The following is a 16,398-nucleotide window of genomic DNA, read 5'->3' on the forward strand; positions in this document are numbered from 1 at the left end:
CACATTATTTTCAAGTGTACAGAACATTTATCAAAATTGACCATATGCTAGACCATGAAGTGAGCCTGAACTACTGGCAAATAATTGAAATCATAAAGAATATGCCCACTGAACACAGTGGTTTATAGCTAGAATTCAGTAACAAAAATCTAAAAAGCAGATCCCTAAAACTGGGGCACCTAGGTGGCTCAGTCAGTTAAGCATCTCCTTTTGACTCAGGTCATGATCTCAGGGTCTTGGGATCTAGCTCCTCAATAGGCTCCCTGAACAGTGGGGAGTCTGCTTCTCCTTCTCCCTCTACCCCTCCCTCCCCTGCTCATTCTCTCTCTCTCTCTCTCTCTCTCTCTCTCTGTCTTTCCCTCTCTCTCTCTCTCTCTCATTCTCGTGCTCTGTCAAATAAATGAAATCTTTAAAAAAATCCCTAAAAGCAAAAATTATTTAAAATATTTCTAAATGACTACTGAGACAAAGAATAAATAACAATGGAAATTAGAAAATACTTTGTATTAAATTACAATTAAACATATCAAAACTTGCAGGATACTGCTGAAGTGTAAGCTTAGAGAAAAATGTGTAGCCTTAAATGCACAATATTAGAAAGGAAATTTTAAATGTCCCAAATCCAACATTTTAAGTAATTAATTTAAAAAGTAGAAGGATGGAAAAGTTTTTAAAAAGCAACAAATAATGATATGGAAAAAAATATATAATAGAGAAAGTGAACACAGCAAAAGTGATTATTAGAATAACAAAATGAATAAATTCCTAGCAAGACTGAGCAGGGAGAAATAGAGACAAAGATGATAAATAGGTATGAAAAAAAGCCCATCACAGTGTATCTTACAAATACATTTTTTTAAAAAGAAAGAAAGATAAGAGGATATTCTGAATAACTTCATGCCAAAATTTTACATTTTTTAAAATTTAATTGCCAAGTTCCTTAAAAAACAAAACTTGCCTACATTGACACAAGAATAAGTAGAAAATTTGAATAATCTGTATCTATTTAAAAAGTTAAACCTCCAATTAAAACAATCTACCAAGTGTGCCTGGGTACCTCAGTCAGTTCAGCATCTGCTGTTGCCTCAGGTCATGATCTTAGGTCCAGCAATCGAGTCCTGCATTGGGCTTCCTGCTCACCAGGAAGTATGCTTCTCTCTCTACCCTTCCCCCCTGCTCATGATCTCTCTCTCTCTCAAATAAGTAATAAAATCCTAAGAACAAAAACAAAAAACAAAACAATCTACCAAATGTAGAAGTCTCTAGGCTCAGGGAGCTTAACTGGTTGGTTCTTCCATACATTTAAGGAAGAAATATCAATCTTAGACATTTTTCCAAATAATAGTAAAGGGAGCATAACTTTATGAGACCAGAATAACCCTGATTCAACAATCTAGCAAGAATATTACAAAAAAAGAAAATGTCAGAAAATTGCACTCGAGAACATATAAAAATCCTAAACAAACAAAAAAATCACCAAGTCCAATCTAGCATATGTAAAAATGATTGTTCCCAAGGCCAGTTAGGGTTTATTCCAGAAATAAAAATTCCTGGTTGGATTAGCACTCGAAGTTCAATCCAAGTAACTCAGTACATTAATAGAATGAAGAATAAAATAATGACAATCTCAACAGATGAAAGCATTTGATAAAATCCAACACCCTTCATTCTAAAAATTCCTAGCAAACTTGGAATAGAGTGAACTTTCTTATATAAGTATCATCCTTTATAGACATATCAATTATCATACTTAATTGTGAAATATTGAAAACTTTCTTCCTGAAACTGAGAATAAAAAACACGTTGATCTACCATTTCTATTCAACATTGTACTGAGGACTTGATTGGTTTAATAAGGGAAGAAAAAAAAAAGAAGTGGTATAGAAGAAATTAAAATGTTCTTATTTACAGATGACATGATTGTATGCAATAGACAATCTAAAAGAATATACAATTAGAAGTAACAGATGAAATTAACAAGGTTAATATAAAATGTGTTTTTATATATCAATAGCAAATAGAAAATAGTATATTTTTTCCTTTTATAAGTTTTTATTTAAATTTTAGTTAGTTAACATATGGTATAACATTAGTTCCAGGTGTAGAATTTAGTGACTCATCACTTAGAACACCCAGTGGTCATCACAGCAAGTGCCCTCCTTAATACCCATCACAGATTTAGCCCATCCCCCCACCTACCTCCCCTCCAGCAGCCCTCAGTTTGTTCTTTATAGTTAAAAGTCTGTTTTCTGGTTTTCCTCTCTCTCTCTCTCTCTCCTCCTCTTTCCCCTCTGTGTCCCTCTGTATGTTTTTTTTAAATTCCACATGAGTGAAATCATATGGTATTTGTCTTTCTCTGACTTATTTTGCTTAGCATAATACTCTCTATCTCCATCTACGTCATTGCAAATGGCAAGATTTCATTATTTTTATGGTTGAGTAATATTCTGTTGTATATATATACCATGTCTTCTTTATCCATTTATCCATGGACACTTGGGGGCAATTTCCATAATTTGGCTATTTGATAATGCTGCTATAAGGGTGCATGTATCCCTTCCAATCAGTTAAAAAATAGTATTTTTAAAATACCATTTACAAAAACATCAAAGACATGAAATACTTAGGAAAAAATGATGAAAAATGTGCAAGACTTCTGCACTCACAACTATGAGACATTCGTTACAGAAATTAAAGAAAACCAAAATAAAAGGAGGGATATATCATGCTTAAGTATTAGAAAATTCCTACTAATTCCTATTAGAAAATTCCTAAAAATGTTAATTCCCTCCAAAATGGTTCACTGGAATCAATACTACCCCATTCAACATCTCCAGCAGAATTAACTATTTGTTTTTGTGAAAAATGACTAGCTGATTCTAAAAGTCATATGGAAATGCAAAAGGCTAACAATAGTGTCTTGAAAAAGAAAATACTGGAAGATTCACCTACCAAATATGAAGACTCGTTTAAGTCTACACAAATTAACACATTGTAGTATTGGTAGTACTGATGCATAAATGGACAAATTCAACAATAGAAGAAAAGAGAGTGTTCAAAATTAAGCCTATACTTATGTGGTCCCTTGATTTGGACAGATAATTCTCTACAGCGCAGTAAGGAAATAATGCACTTTGCAATAAATGGTACCGGGTCAACTGGAAATTATTATGGAAAAAGTAAGTCTTGAACCTTTCCTAACAACAAAAACTATTTCCCATGAAATGTAGATCTAAAAGTGAAAAGTAGAACATTAAAACTTCTTAAAAAAGAGATAATATCTTTATGACCTGAAGGTAAGCAAAGATTAAACAGGACACAAAATCAACAACCTAAAAGAAAATGTTACAAATAACACTATATAAAACTTAAGTATTTTTATATGCCAAAAACAGCATTTAGAGAGTAAAAAGTCCAACCACAGAGTAGAATATATTTGCCAACACATATACAGCAAAGACTCCATATCCAGAATTTAAAAAATAATTTTTTTAAGAAACTTGAAAAAGTTTCTTAGATAAAAAAGCAAAAAAGACAAAACCAGAACATGCATTTCATAAAAGAAGATATGCAAGTGGCCAATAAGCATATGAAAAGGCACTCAACTTCCTTAGGCATTAGAGAAATGCAAATTGAAATAATAGTACCACTACATACCCAAAGGAGCAGGTAGAAATTAAAATTCTGGCCATGCCAATTGTTGGCGAGTATGTAGAGCTACCAGAAATCTCATTCTCTGCTGCTGAGAGAGTAAATTGGCTGAACTACTCTGGAAAACCTATGGGCAGTATCCAATAAAGCTAAAGATTCACACGCAGGTGGTCCTGCTAGCTACCTGAAACACGGACATAACCTGTCCTTGTACAAAACAATTTACAACAGCAACAGTCATTTAAGTCCTAGCTACCAGACTCTGGGTTTTTCTTTGATCATACCAAGTAGGTATTTTTATACCCATTATATAGAGGAATATAATGAGGTTTAGGGACGTTCATTACCTGTGCAAATTCACAAAACTAGTAAAGACAGAGGCAAGGATTTGAATCCCTATCTATGGGACTTCCAGGCCTTATTCCTAACTGTCATTCTCTACTGTGAACACATTGCCAGTAGTTACCTATTTAGGTCTGTTTTTTGAAAGGCCAAGTAAATAGCAAGGCCTATGGATGTCCCACTTCCCAAACTGTTTTCCTAGCACTTACCTTCCTTTATCTTTGATGAACAGCGTAGGTGTGACTCGGGAAAGGGAAAGTGATAAGGCATAGCAACAGCTTGATTTCCTACAAAGCTGTCTGGAGTTGGGCCCCTAGAAGTGTTTTCAGGGCTTGCACATGCTGAAGACAGAAGGGCTCTAGAAGTGTTTACATTGAGCACTCATTTCGTTAAGTCACTAAAGAAAAAACATTCCTTTGCTCTCAAAGCAAACTGTGTTCCTTCCATCCTATAGAAGAACTCTTCCTTATTCTCAGACTGGCCTTGGCCTCTGGGGGCTCATTCACCTGCAGAGTGGAGACCACACTGAAAACCCTTCTGTGGGACGTTTTCCGTTCCCTGTGCACTCTCCACTAAAGCACTGCTCAATTGTTCACGCACTTTCTCGACACACTTCAACACTCCGTTTCCTACTCCTCTAAAATCTCATTAAAAACGTGCTTGTTGTAGGTCCTGGGTGGCTCAGTTGGTTAAGCATCTGACTCTCGATTTAGGCCCTGGTCATGATCTCAGGGTCTTGAGGTAGGGCTATGCACTCAGCATGGAGACTGCTTGAGATTTGCTCCCTCTTCCTCTGCCCCCTCCACGTGCTCATGTGTGCGAGCTCTCTCTCTCTCTCTCTCAAAAAAAAAAAAAAAAAAGACAAAAGTGCTTGTTGTTCTCCTAGTAGGTGATTTTTTATGGCCTTATCTCAATTAATCCTCATCACACATCTTTAAGGTAACTTTTCAGATTCCCATTTTGCAGAGGAAGAGAGTGAAGGTCAGAGATATGAAGGGGTATGTTCAAGGTCACACAAATATTAAGAGACAGAGCCAGGATCTATAGGATCCTAGGCTTCTCTCTTTCCTTTCTACACACTACCTAAATAAATCCCACAGCCAGAGGGAGAAACACAGACAAAAGCCTTAGTAACTGGGGCTCAGCAAAAGGCCAATCTTGCATATTTCAGTGGCCTCTAAAACATTAGTAATTGAATTGCATTATAATTATTCAGTTTCAATTTATAATCATTCGGGCCCACTTATACATGCATTCATGTCAGGCCTTTAGTTGACATTGGATGTCAGGTACTGGGCTAAGAACTGGAAATTCATATGGGGTTATTGTTATTATTATGACAGTACGCTACCCACCCTCATAGACCTTACCATCTAATTGGAAAGATAAGCAATTTAATTAGCAACATGATCAAGTGTGCAATCTGTTATGACAGGGGCAAGTATGACCTAGATCATCAAGTAGAAATACAATCATAATTAGAATTCTGTTGTCAAGAAGATAGGATAGAGTAAAATATAGTTTAGATTTAAATCAAGATATTATTAAAATAAGTTCGGGGTTTTTATATGTATTTGCTTTAATAGCTAGAAAAGTATTTATTTTTTTTGAATGATGCAGAATAAATAAGAGCTTATTCCAGTATGATTGATTTTCTGCCTTTGTTTTACCGTAAAAATCAAAGCCCATTACCATGTCTGGTTCTACCTTCTATAGCTAACAGAATATTGTGGAAAGAGCACGGTCTTTGGAAGCACAAACATTGAGTGTAAATATCAAGTGTGTCTCTAGTTTTACTAGTTCTTTATTTTATTTCTGTTAGAAAAAGCCATTCATGAGAATATGGACACAGGGTTGTGTGAGAACTGAGGAGAACAATATATGTAAACATACTTTGTTACGTATTCCATCAATCAGAAACTTTTTGGTTGTAAGTGCTAAAAAGCTAACTCAAATTAGCTTCAAAATTGGTATTTATTGAAAACAATGTCCACACAAAAACCTACACATGGGATGTTTATAGCAGCTTTACGCATAGTTGCCAACACCTGGAGGCAACCAAGATGTCCTTCTGTCAGTAAATGAATTGATAAGCTATGGTACATCCAGGCAGTGGAATATGATTCAGCTCTAAATAGAAATGAGCTATCAAGCTATCAAGCCATGAAAAGACATAAAGGAACCTTAAATACATATTGTTAAGTGAAAGAAGCCAGTCTGAAAAGGCTACCTACAGTATGATTTCAACTATATTATGCTCTGGACCAGGCAGAGATATGGAGACAGTAAAAGGTCAGTGGTTGCTGGGGATGGGGGTGGGGCCCAGTGAGGAGGCAGAGCACAGATTTTAGGGCAGTGAAAATACTCTATATGATACTATAATAATGGATACACGTCATCATACATTTGTTCAAACCCATAAAATGTGTAACAGCAAGAGTGAACCATAAGGTAAACTATGGACTTGGGTGATTACGTATCAGTGTAGGTTCACCAATTGTAACAAATACAGCACTCTGGTCTGGGATAACAGGGGAGGCTCTATATTGTGGGGTCAAGAGAATAGGGGAAATTGCAGTACTTTCAACTCTTTGGTGAACTTAAATTTGCTCTAAAAATAGGTCTTTTTAAAACAAAAATGGTATTTACTGACTCCAGTGACCGAAAAGAGTGGGTGGATCTCACCTCACGCACTGCTGTACCTGGGGGCCAAAATGATGCCATCGGAATGCTGTCCATCTCCTGCCTTTGGTACTCTGTTGGCTTCATTCTTTCCCACTGTGAACAGTCTTCCTGAGTCTTCATACCTCATCCTGGCTGACAAGCCTACAGAAGAGAAAGTCTCTCTCTCCACTCTTGTATATATAAATCCCAGGAATTCTGATTGTCCAAGCTTTCATTCTTTACCTACTCCTTGAGTCAATTAATGAGACTAGAGTGAATTATTGTGACTGGCTAGGCCTGGTCATACTTTTACCCTACGGTGACAGGAAGAGGTACGTGGGATTAGCAGCCCTATCAGAATACTGTGGAATATGTTATGGTGGAGGGGCAATTCTCCAAAGAAGGAAGGATAGAGGAAAGCATGCTGGAGAGTCAAGTCTATACAATCCACGACACACAGAGTACCTAAAGTTAAGCTCTGTGGATTTCTACAGACACCTCACAATATTCTAGCTGTGTGAGCTAGGCCTAGACATTTCACTGCTCTGTGCTTCCTTTTCCTCAGCTATAAAATAAGGCACTTCATAGGGCCATAAGCATTACACGAAATCATAAACCCAAGATGCTTTGTATCTTGGACGTAGAATTGCTCTGTAGATGGTAGCCATTCGTGGTAATATTCATTCCCAGCTCAAAGATTTGGGAACAAAGGCTCAGAGAGGTTGTGACTTGCCCTTGGCCACATCCCCTGCACACCGTGATAGAGAGATCATAACGGCAAGTACAAGAGCCTAGAGCCCTACAGACATCTTTTGCACGCTGGGAATTGCACCAATAATTTATCAATGATGACATCTGGTCCTGAGGGAGATAAGGCTCACTTTTAGCTGTGCTTTAGGACACTCGTATAATAATCATAATGTCTTGTACTGCATGGTGCTTTTATTTTTCAAAGTGTTTCCCATCAATTACATCATTTTACTCTTAAATATCCCTATGAGTCAGGGAAGACATTATCACCATTAGTTGTTCTTAGTATTGATTTTTTAATGCCCTGTTTGTTATAGAGCAAATATAGCCATTCTCATTTTTTAAACTGTTTCAAATACTTTTTTTCAATGAATTCTGGTGCGTAGCTTTCTCTAACTTGAATTGTTGTCTCCAAGTTGAAAATGGCAAATTTCCTTGACAAATGCACAGCAAGATGGCTTAGCAGAGAAGCACTAAGGAGTGGGAGAGCTGAAAATGCATTTTTACATGCAAACAAATGGATTACAAAATCTGTGTTTCCCAATCCTGAACTTCTGCAGGAGCTCAAGTCAGGAAGACCAAGGAATCTGTGAATTAGCTAATACCACAAGTTAGCAGATGTTCACATGGGTCCCAGGCAGTTGCCAAATGAATACATTTCTCAATATAAACAGAACCAATGGAAAATCTGGGCTTCGTGAAATCCTGAAATCTGCCAAATTACTCTAGCTGAATGAAAATGAATTCTTACCTTTTCTCATTATACAGAATAGAGAGTCTGATGCAGAAAAGGGAGGTAAATGCCAAAAGTTCCAGATTCTACCGCTCAGCTCTGCCACTGACTAGCTGTCTTACCTTAGCAAAGTGACTCCAGCTTCCAGAGCCCCAGTCCCTTCTGCAGACTAGAAATACCATGAACTTCTGAGGAAGGTAGATCTGGGTGTAAATCCAGCTTTCCTACATTCTGAATGCACGACAAATTATCCAATTTACCCAGCCCCTAATTTCATCACTTGAACTGCTTGTATTTGAAGATTAAATATTATCATTATGCATGAAGACCTAACAGTGTACCTGGCACATAACAGAGATTCAATAATTATTAATTTCTCTTTCCCTAGAGCAAAACAATAAAGTCTATACATGATAAATACACAGAAACATACATAGGTACATACATACATACATAGGTACATATATATGTATGCACATACACATATATATAGCATTATGCAGATAAATTAAAATTCAGTCATTTAAAATGATTTTAAGTATATGCAATATATAATGTATAATATATGACACATTTTTATACTCCATTATTTTGAATTCTTAAATAAATATTTCCTCTTCAAAAAGAGTATCACTGTATAAAAGCCAGGATAGAATCAGTCTACTCTGTCACACAATAATTATTGAAGGACCTCCTCTGTGCCAAGCCCTTTCATGCATATAACTACTAACAAAACAGACGTGGTCTCTCCATCTCTAATGGATGTTCAGACAGTGATAACAAAGGGTTGCTTCTCCCTGACCAAAGTACCTAGGGAGGGAATCTGGGGAACATATCAAAGGGCCCCTAAACTCATTCTTAACAGAATTTAGCCAGATGAACACAGAGGCAGAGGATTCTAGGTAGAGCGAAGGGCATACATGCATTAGCTTTAAGGAAGAAGCTGAGAGACATTTCCTAAGGCAGAATCTGTGGGAAATAACTGGTCAGAGACAAGATCCTTATCTATACTGTAAGATAAGCAGCCACCATATGATGAAGGTGATCTTCCCAAGGAATTTCAATTTCTCTTTTAAAAAAAGAAAAAAGTCAGTGGGCACATCTACAAACACAAAACGCAAACACAAAGCAGAGAGAAGCTTAGCTGCTGGACATGCTTGGGTAGCTAAAACTTCTTGAACAGGTCTAAAGGTAATCAGTGTCACAGCCAACCCAATGCTTTATGGGAAATCTGATTTCACAGTCTGGCTAAATCACTCACTGGTTATATGTCTTTGGGCAAGTTGCTTAACACCTAAGCCTCAGTTTCCCCATTGTTAAATGTTGACAGTCATAAACCTGTCCACTCCTCTTTTCAACCATTCATGAGACCAACAACTTTAATGAAAGAGGTGTTTTGATATCACCTCCTGTCCCATGATTTTATGCATTTAACATAAAACCTGATTTTATCATCAGCCAATAACCACTTATTAAAAAAAAAAAGGAAACATCCTTGTATAAAAAGACTCTTGTGGGAATAGTAAAGGAATTGGAACTCACTTATAAAAATCAAGTAGCAAAACGATTTAGCTGTTGGTTCACTCCAGCCTGGGCTGTGCTTTGCATGAGAAATGAGCTCATCTTTGAATGTAGCAGATTCTGCTTGTTTGGGTAGTGCTTCTGATCGAGGCATATATATTTTGCCTCAATCACAGGAAAACAAATTGTCAGTGGCATATTGCTTTGGTATTTCAACCATTTGTTGGATTTCCCGCCTCCCTAAATGTCTTAAACAGAAGCATGAAGCATGAATAGGCCAAACTAGAAAACCCAGTATTTATGAGCCTATTCGAACCTTGTAAAGATTTGATCAGCAAATATGCCAATTGATACATCATAATGTTTTACAACTGCAGTTGTCTTGGTCTATAAAACTTATTATAATTCTGAAGGGATTTCTGCTTTCTTTGCAGACATTTCTGTTTTACTGCCACCTAATGGTGCATATTAGAACTGGCAGTTTTGCTGTTGGAGTTTCAGGAGGCAGATGTTTTCATGACAAACAAATGAGTCCAATAGGCATCCTTCTCTCCTGTCTCACTCATCTTGCTTTTCACACACACACACACACACACACACACACACACACACACACACACACACACTATTCCGGTCAGAATCTATAAGGTTCTAGGATGGATTATAGCCTAGGAGATAGAAAAGGTCCCAAATCTACTTTCGCCAAAGAGCTGTGATCTTTAATATCTACTGGACCATTAACAAAGCTGATATTTTGACTTCTGTTTGACTCCTCTTTCCAAAACCTCCACCAGTTCTAATGCAATACAGAGAAGCTTCTAGTCAGAGAAGTTAGCAGCCAGGATCAGTTCCTCAGATTACTAGGCTTGATGTTGGCAGACTCATTGCCCTGGATGTCATTGTCCTTATACATATTAATGATAGATGATTGACTGATAGATAGATGGATAGATACAATAGAGTATCATATGTAAAACACTTGGCATATACCTGGTTCTCAATTTTAGCTATTATTATTAATACATCTTTGACAACTCTATTGTTAGCAGTGCCTTTTTTTTAAGTGGGCTCCACAGCCACTATGGAGCCCAAGGTGGGGCTCAACATGGGGCTCGGACTCACCACCCTGTACCTGAGCTGAGATCAAGAGTCGGATGCTTAACCGACTGAGCCACCCAGGTGCCCCAGCAGTGCCATTTTTAAAATGAAGAAACTGAGGCTCAGAGTCACAGAGCAATTAGTTCATCAAGTTAGGCTTTTAACTTATCTGACTCCAAAGCTCAGACACTTTTGATCAAATCCTACCAGCTCTATGTTGCACTGTATGTAAAAATAAGATATCTGAGACCATGTAATATGTTAATATCACATGTAGGCAACTGTGTGTATATACCCATCACACAGGTATCCTTAGTTCTTTAAACACAGGTTTCTCTCTCATCACACTCTGATGAGGGGGTGTTCCTTTGGAACCCATGGTCTATACTGGTTAGACTGCAACTTGCAGCTGAAGCCAAAGGAGGTATCAGCTGTGTGTTGGCAGAGCCTACATCGCATGCAATGTATATCAATTCATGCTACTCTAGAGATAATAACAGGCAGATTACAGAAATAAGTAAATATCTTTCTTTCATTATGTGTTGTGAGTGGATAAACCGTAAACAACATTTCCTGTATTTGAAAGTGGTAAATGCAACAGATGGGGAAATTTCTGTTAATACTATATTAGAAATCTTACATATTTTTATTTTGTTTGTAAATACAATCTTGTTCTGAATCAGTAATCTTTCTGTAAGTGTGGATGTGGTAGACATTACCAGAGCTCATAAGTATCTACTTAATCTCTTTTCAGACATACAGAGACCATACTTCCCAGTCCCCTTTTTTATGATGTAGGCCAGGGTACTCATCCAGCCAATGGGCTATAAGCAGAAGCAATGCATGTGTGGTTTCTAGAACAAAGCATTTAGTTCCAGGTGGGTAACCCTCCACAACTTTCTTCCTCTTGCCACAGTCATTACAGAAGCATGTGTTGAAATGGAGGTGCCACGAGGTCCAGAGAGACCAGACTGCTGAACCAATACATGGAAGTAATTGTCCTCGGGAAGTACCCAAATCCACAGCAGAATGTGCATGAATAAAAATAAACTTTTCTGGGGGCGGAGCAAGATGGCGGAGGAGTAGGAGACCTGGATTTCGTCTGGTCTCAGGAATTCAGCTGAATAGGGATCAAACCATTCTGAACACCTACGAACTCAACAGGAGATCAAAGATAAGAAGAGTAACAGCACTCTGAACAGAAAAGCGACCACTTTCTGGAAGGTAGGACGTGCGGAGAAGTGAATCCGAGGCGATATTTGGGATAGACGGCGGGGGGGGGGGGGGGGGCTCCATCGGCTGCTTCCGGCAAGTGATAGAGCCGCGGAGCACAAAATCAGAACTTTTAGAAGTCGGCTCCGCTGAGGGACGTCACTGCAGTGGCTAAGCGGGAGGAGGAACCCCCCTGAGTGCGGCAGAGCTCCCAGGTATCGGAGCGGGGAAGCGAGCTGCAGAGACGGAGCGGAGGCGCGGGCTCTCAGCTCGGGGTTGCCATAAACTGTGATCTGCGGCCCAGTCGGGCCACTGCTCCTCCAGCAGGGACCCAACAAGCGGCAGAGCCGGGGAGACTCCCCTTCCTCCCCAGGGAGGAGTGGCGCGGGAGCGCACCGCAGGGATCTGCTGGGTTTGGAGACTCCACACGGGGTCGGGTGCCAGGGATAGAAACGCTCGATCACAGGCCGGGTGAGCACGGAGTGCAGCCGGAGACCGGGGAGATGGGAGTGACTGCTTTTCTCTGGGGGCACACTGAGGAGCAGGGCCCTGAGTTCTCAGCTCCTCCGGGCAGAGATTGGGAGGCCGCCATTTTCACCCTCGTCCTCCAAAGCTGTACCGAGAGCTTGCAGGGAACAAAAGCTCCTGAGAGCAAACCGGAGCAGCTAGCTTAGCCCGGACTCACAAGGGCGGGGCAATTCTGCCTCCGGCAAAGACATTTGGTCACCACGGCAACAGGCCCCTCCCCCAGAAGGTCAGCACGAACAGCCAGCAAGCCAAGACCAAGTTTACCGATCAAGGAGAACGGGAGAACTCCAGCGCTAGGGGAATACTGCACATAGAATTCATGGCTTTTTTTTACCATAATTCATTAGTTTTTCAAAGTTAATTTTTTAACTGTTTTTTTTGAATTTTTCTTTTTCCCTTTTTCAAACATCTTATCAATCCCTTTTTAAAAAAAACATTTTTTATTTTTCATTTTTAGAGTCATATTTTTATCCCTTCATAGTAGTTACCCTTATTTTTGGCATATATATATATAAGTTGTTCTCTCTTTAAAATTTTGAGATACAATTTCTTCTAACAGATCAAAATATACCCTAAATCACTAGTGTATGGCTTTGTTCTATTCTCCTGCCTGATCACATTCTCTCCCTTTTTTTTTTTCATTTTTTTTCTTTATTCTTTTTCTTTTTAAATCTTCCTCTTTCTTTTAAAAAACAACTTCTTATCAATTCCTTTTAAAAAATCTTATAATTTTCATCTTTACAGTCATCTGCCATCCCTTCATTGTATCAACCCTTATTTTGTACATCTATAAGTCTTTCTTCCTTTAAAATTTTAGCAGGCACATTCTTCCAACACCAAAATATGCCCAAAAGCTAGTTTGTGGCACTGATCTATGCACTAGCCTGATCATATTTGATCATATTCTGTTTTTTTTTTGTTTTGTTCTGTTTTTATTTGCTTTTATCTTTTTCTTTTTCCTTTTTTTTCCTCTTCTTCCTTTCCCTTTCTTGTCCCCTGGTTTCAGGTCTTTTCTGATTTGTATAGAGTATATTTGCTGGGATGTTGTAAACCTGATAGCATTCTGTTCTCTCATTCATCTGTTCTCCTCTGGACAAAATGACAAGATGAAAAAAATCACCTCAGCAAAAAGAACAAGAGGTAGTACCGTCTGCCAGGGACCTACTCAATACTGACATTAGTACGATGTCAAACCTAGAGTTCAGAATCATGATTTTAAAGATACTAGCTGGGCTTGAAAAAAGCGTGGAAGTTATTAGAGAAACCCTTTCTGGAGAAATAAAAGAACTAAAATCTAACCAAGTGGAAGTAAAAAAGGCTATTAATGAGGTGCAATCAAAAATGGGCGCACTAACTGCTAGGATAAATGAGGCAGAAGAAAGAATGAGCGATATAGAAGACCAAATGATGGAAAATAAAGAGGCTGAGAAAAAGAGAGAGAAACAGCTACAGGATCACGAGGGCAGAATTCGGGAGATAAGCGATACGATAGGACGAAACAACATTAGAATAATTGGGATCCCAGAAGAAGAAGAAAGAGAGAGGGGGCAGAAGGTATATTGGAGCAAATAATAGCAGAGAACTTCCCTAATGTGGGGAAGGAAACAGGCATCAAAATCCAGGAGGCATAGAGAACCCCTCTCAAAATCAATAAAAATAGGTCAACACCCCAACATCTAATAGTAAAACTTATGAGTCTCAGAGACAAAGAGAAAAATCCTGAAAGCAGCTCGGGAGAAGAGATATGTAACCTACAATGGTAGAAACATTAGAGTGGCAACAGACCTATCCACAGAGACCTGGCAGGCCAGAAAGGACTGGCAAGATATCTTCAGAGCACTAAAAGAGAAAAGTATGCAGCCAAGAATACTATATCCAGCTAGGCTATCATTGAAAATTGAAGGAGAGATAAAAAGCTTCCAGGACAAACAAAAACTAAAGGAATTTGCAAACACAAAACCAGCCCTAGAAGAAATATTGAAAGAGATCCTCTAAGCAAAAAGAGAGCCTAAAAGCAGCATAGATCCGAAAGGAACACAGACAATATACAGTAACAGTCACCTTACAGGCAATACAATGGCACTAAATTCATACATTTCAATAGTTACCCTGAATGTAAATGGGCTCAATGCCCAAATCAAAAGACACAGGCTATCAGATTGGATTAAAAAACAAGACCCATCAATATGCTGTCTGCAAGACACTCATTTTAGACCCAAAGACACCCCCAGATTGAAATTGAGGGGGTGGAAAAACATTTACCATGCTAATGGACACCAAAAGAAAGCTAGGGTGGCACTCCTTATATCAGACAAATTAGATTTTAAAACAAAGACTATAATAGGAGATGAAGAAGGACACTATATCCTACTTAAAGGGTCTATCCAACAAGAAGATCTAACAATTGTAAATATCTATGCCCCTAACTTGGGAGCAGCCAATTATATAAGGCAATGAATAACAAAAGCAAAGAAACACATTGACAACAATACAATAATAGTGGGGGACTTTAACACCCCCCTGACTGAAACGGACAGATCATCTAAGCAAAAGATCAACAAGGAAATAAAGACTTTAAATGACACACTGGACCAAATGGACTTTACAGACATATTCAGAACATTCCATCCCAAAGCAACAGAATACACATTCTTCTCTAGTGCCCATGGAACATTCTCCAGAATTGATCACATCCTAGGTCACAAATCAGGTCTCAAGCAGTACCAAAAGATTGGGATTATTCCCTGCATCTTTTCAGACCACAATGCTTTGAAACTAGAACTCAATCACAAGAGGAAAGTCAGAAAGAACTCAAATACATGGAGGCTAAAGAGCATCCTACTAAAGAATGAATGGGTCAACCAGGAAATTAAAGAAGAATTAAAAAAATTCATGGAAACCAATGAAAATGAAAACACAACTGTTCAAAATCTTTGGGATACAGCAAAGGCAGTCCTGAGAGGAAAGTATATAGCAATACAAGCCTTTCTCAAGAAACAAGAAAGGTCTCAAATACACAATCTAACCCTACACCTAAAGGAGCTGGAGAAAGAACAGCAAATAAAACCTAAACCCAGCAGGAGAAGAGAAATAATAAAGATCAGAGCAGAAATCAATGAACTAGAAACCAAAAGAACAGTAGAACAGATCAACGAAACTAGGAGCTGGTTCTTTGAAAGAATTAACAAGATTGATAAACCCCTGGCCAGACTTATCAAAAAGAAAAGAGAAAGGACCCAAATCAACAAAACCATGAATGAAAGAGGAGAGATCACAACCAACACCAAAGAGATACAAACAATTATAAGAACATATTATGAGCAACTCTATGCCAGCAAATTAGATAACCTGGAAGAAATGGGTGCATTCCTAGAGATGTATCAGGAGAACACAGGCAGCAACCTCTTCAACCTCAGCCGCAGCAACTTCTTCCTAGAAACATCGCCAAAGGCAAGGGAAGCAAGGGCAAAAATGAACTATTGGGATTTCATCAAGATAAAAAGCTTTTGCACAGCAAAAGAAACAGTCCACAAAACCAAAAGACAACCGACAGAATGGGAGAAAATATTTGCAAATGACATATCAGATAAAGGGCTAGTATCCAAAATCTATAAAGAACTTCTCAAACTCAACACCCAAAGAACAAATAATCCAATCAAGAAATGGGCAGAAGACATGAACAGACATTTTTCCAAAGAAGACATCCAAATGGCCAACAGACACATGAAAAAGGGCTCAACATCGCTCGGCATCAGGGAAATCCAAATCAAAACCTCAATGAGATACCACCTCACACCCGTCAGAATGGCTAAAATGAACAAGTCAGGAAACCACAGATGTTGGCGGGGATGTGGAGAAAGGGGAACCCTCCTACACTGTTGGTGGGAATGCAGGCTAGT

Source organism: Eumetopias jubatus, unplaced genomic scaffold (assembly GCF_037043125.1).
Source record: "Eumetopias jubatus isolate StellerSeaLion01/CBP00866 unplaced genomic scaffold, mEumJub1_p1.0 scaffold_4, whole genome shotgun sequence".
Classification (NCBI taxonomy): Eukaryota; Metazoa; Chordata; class Mammalia; order Carnivora; family Otariidae; genus Eumetopias; species Eumetopias jubatus.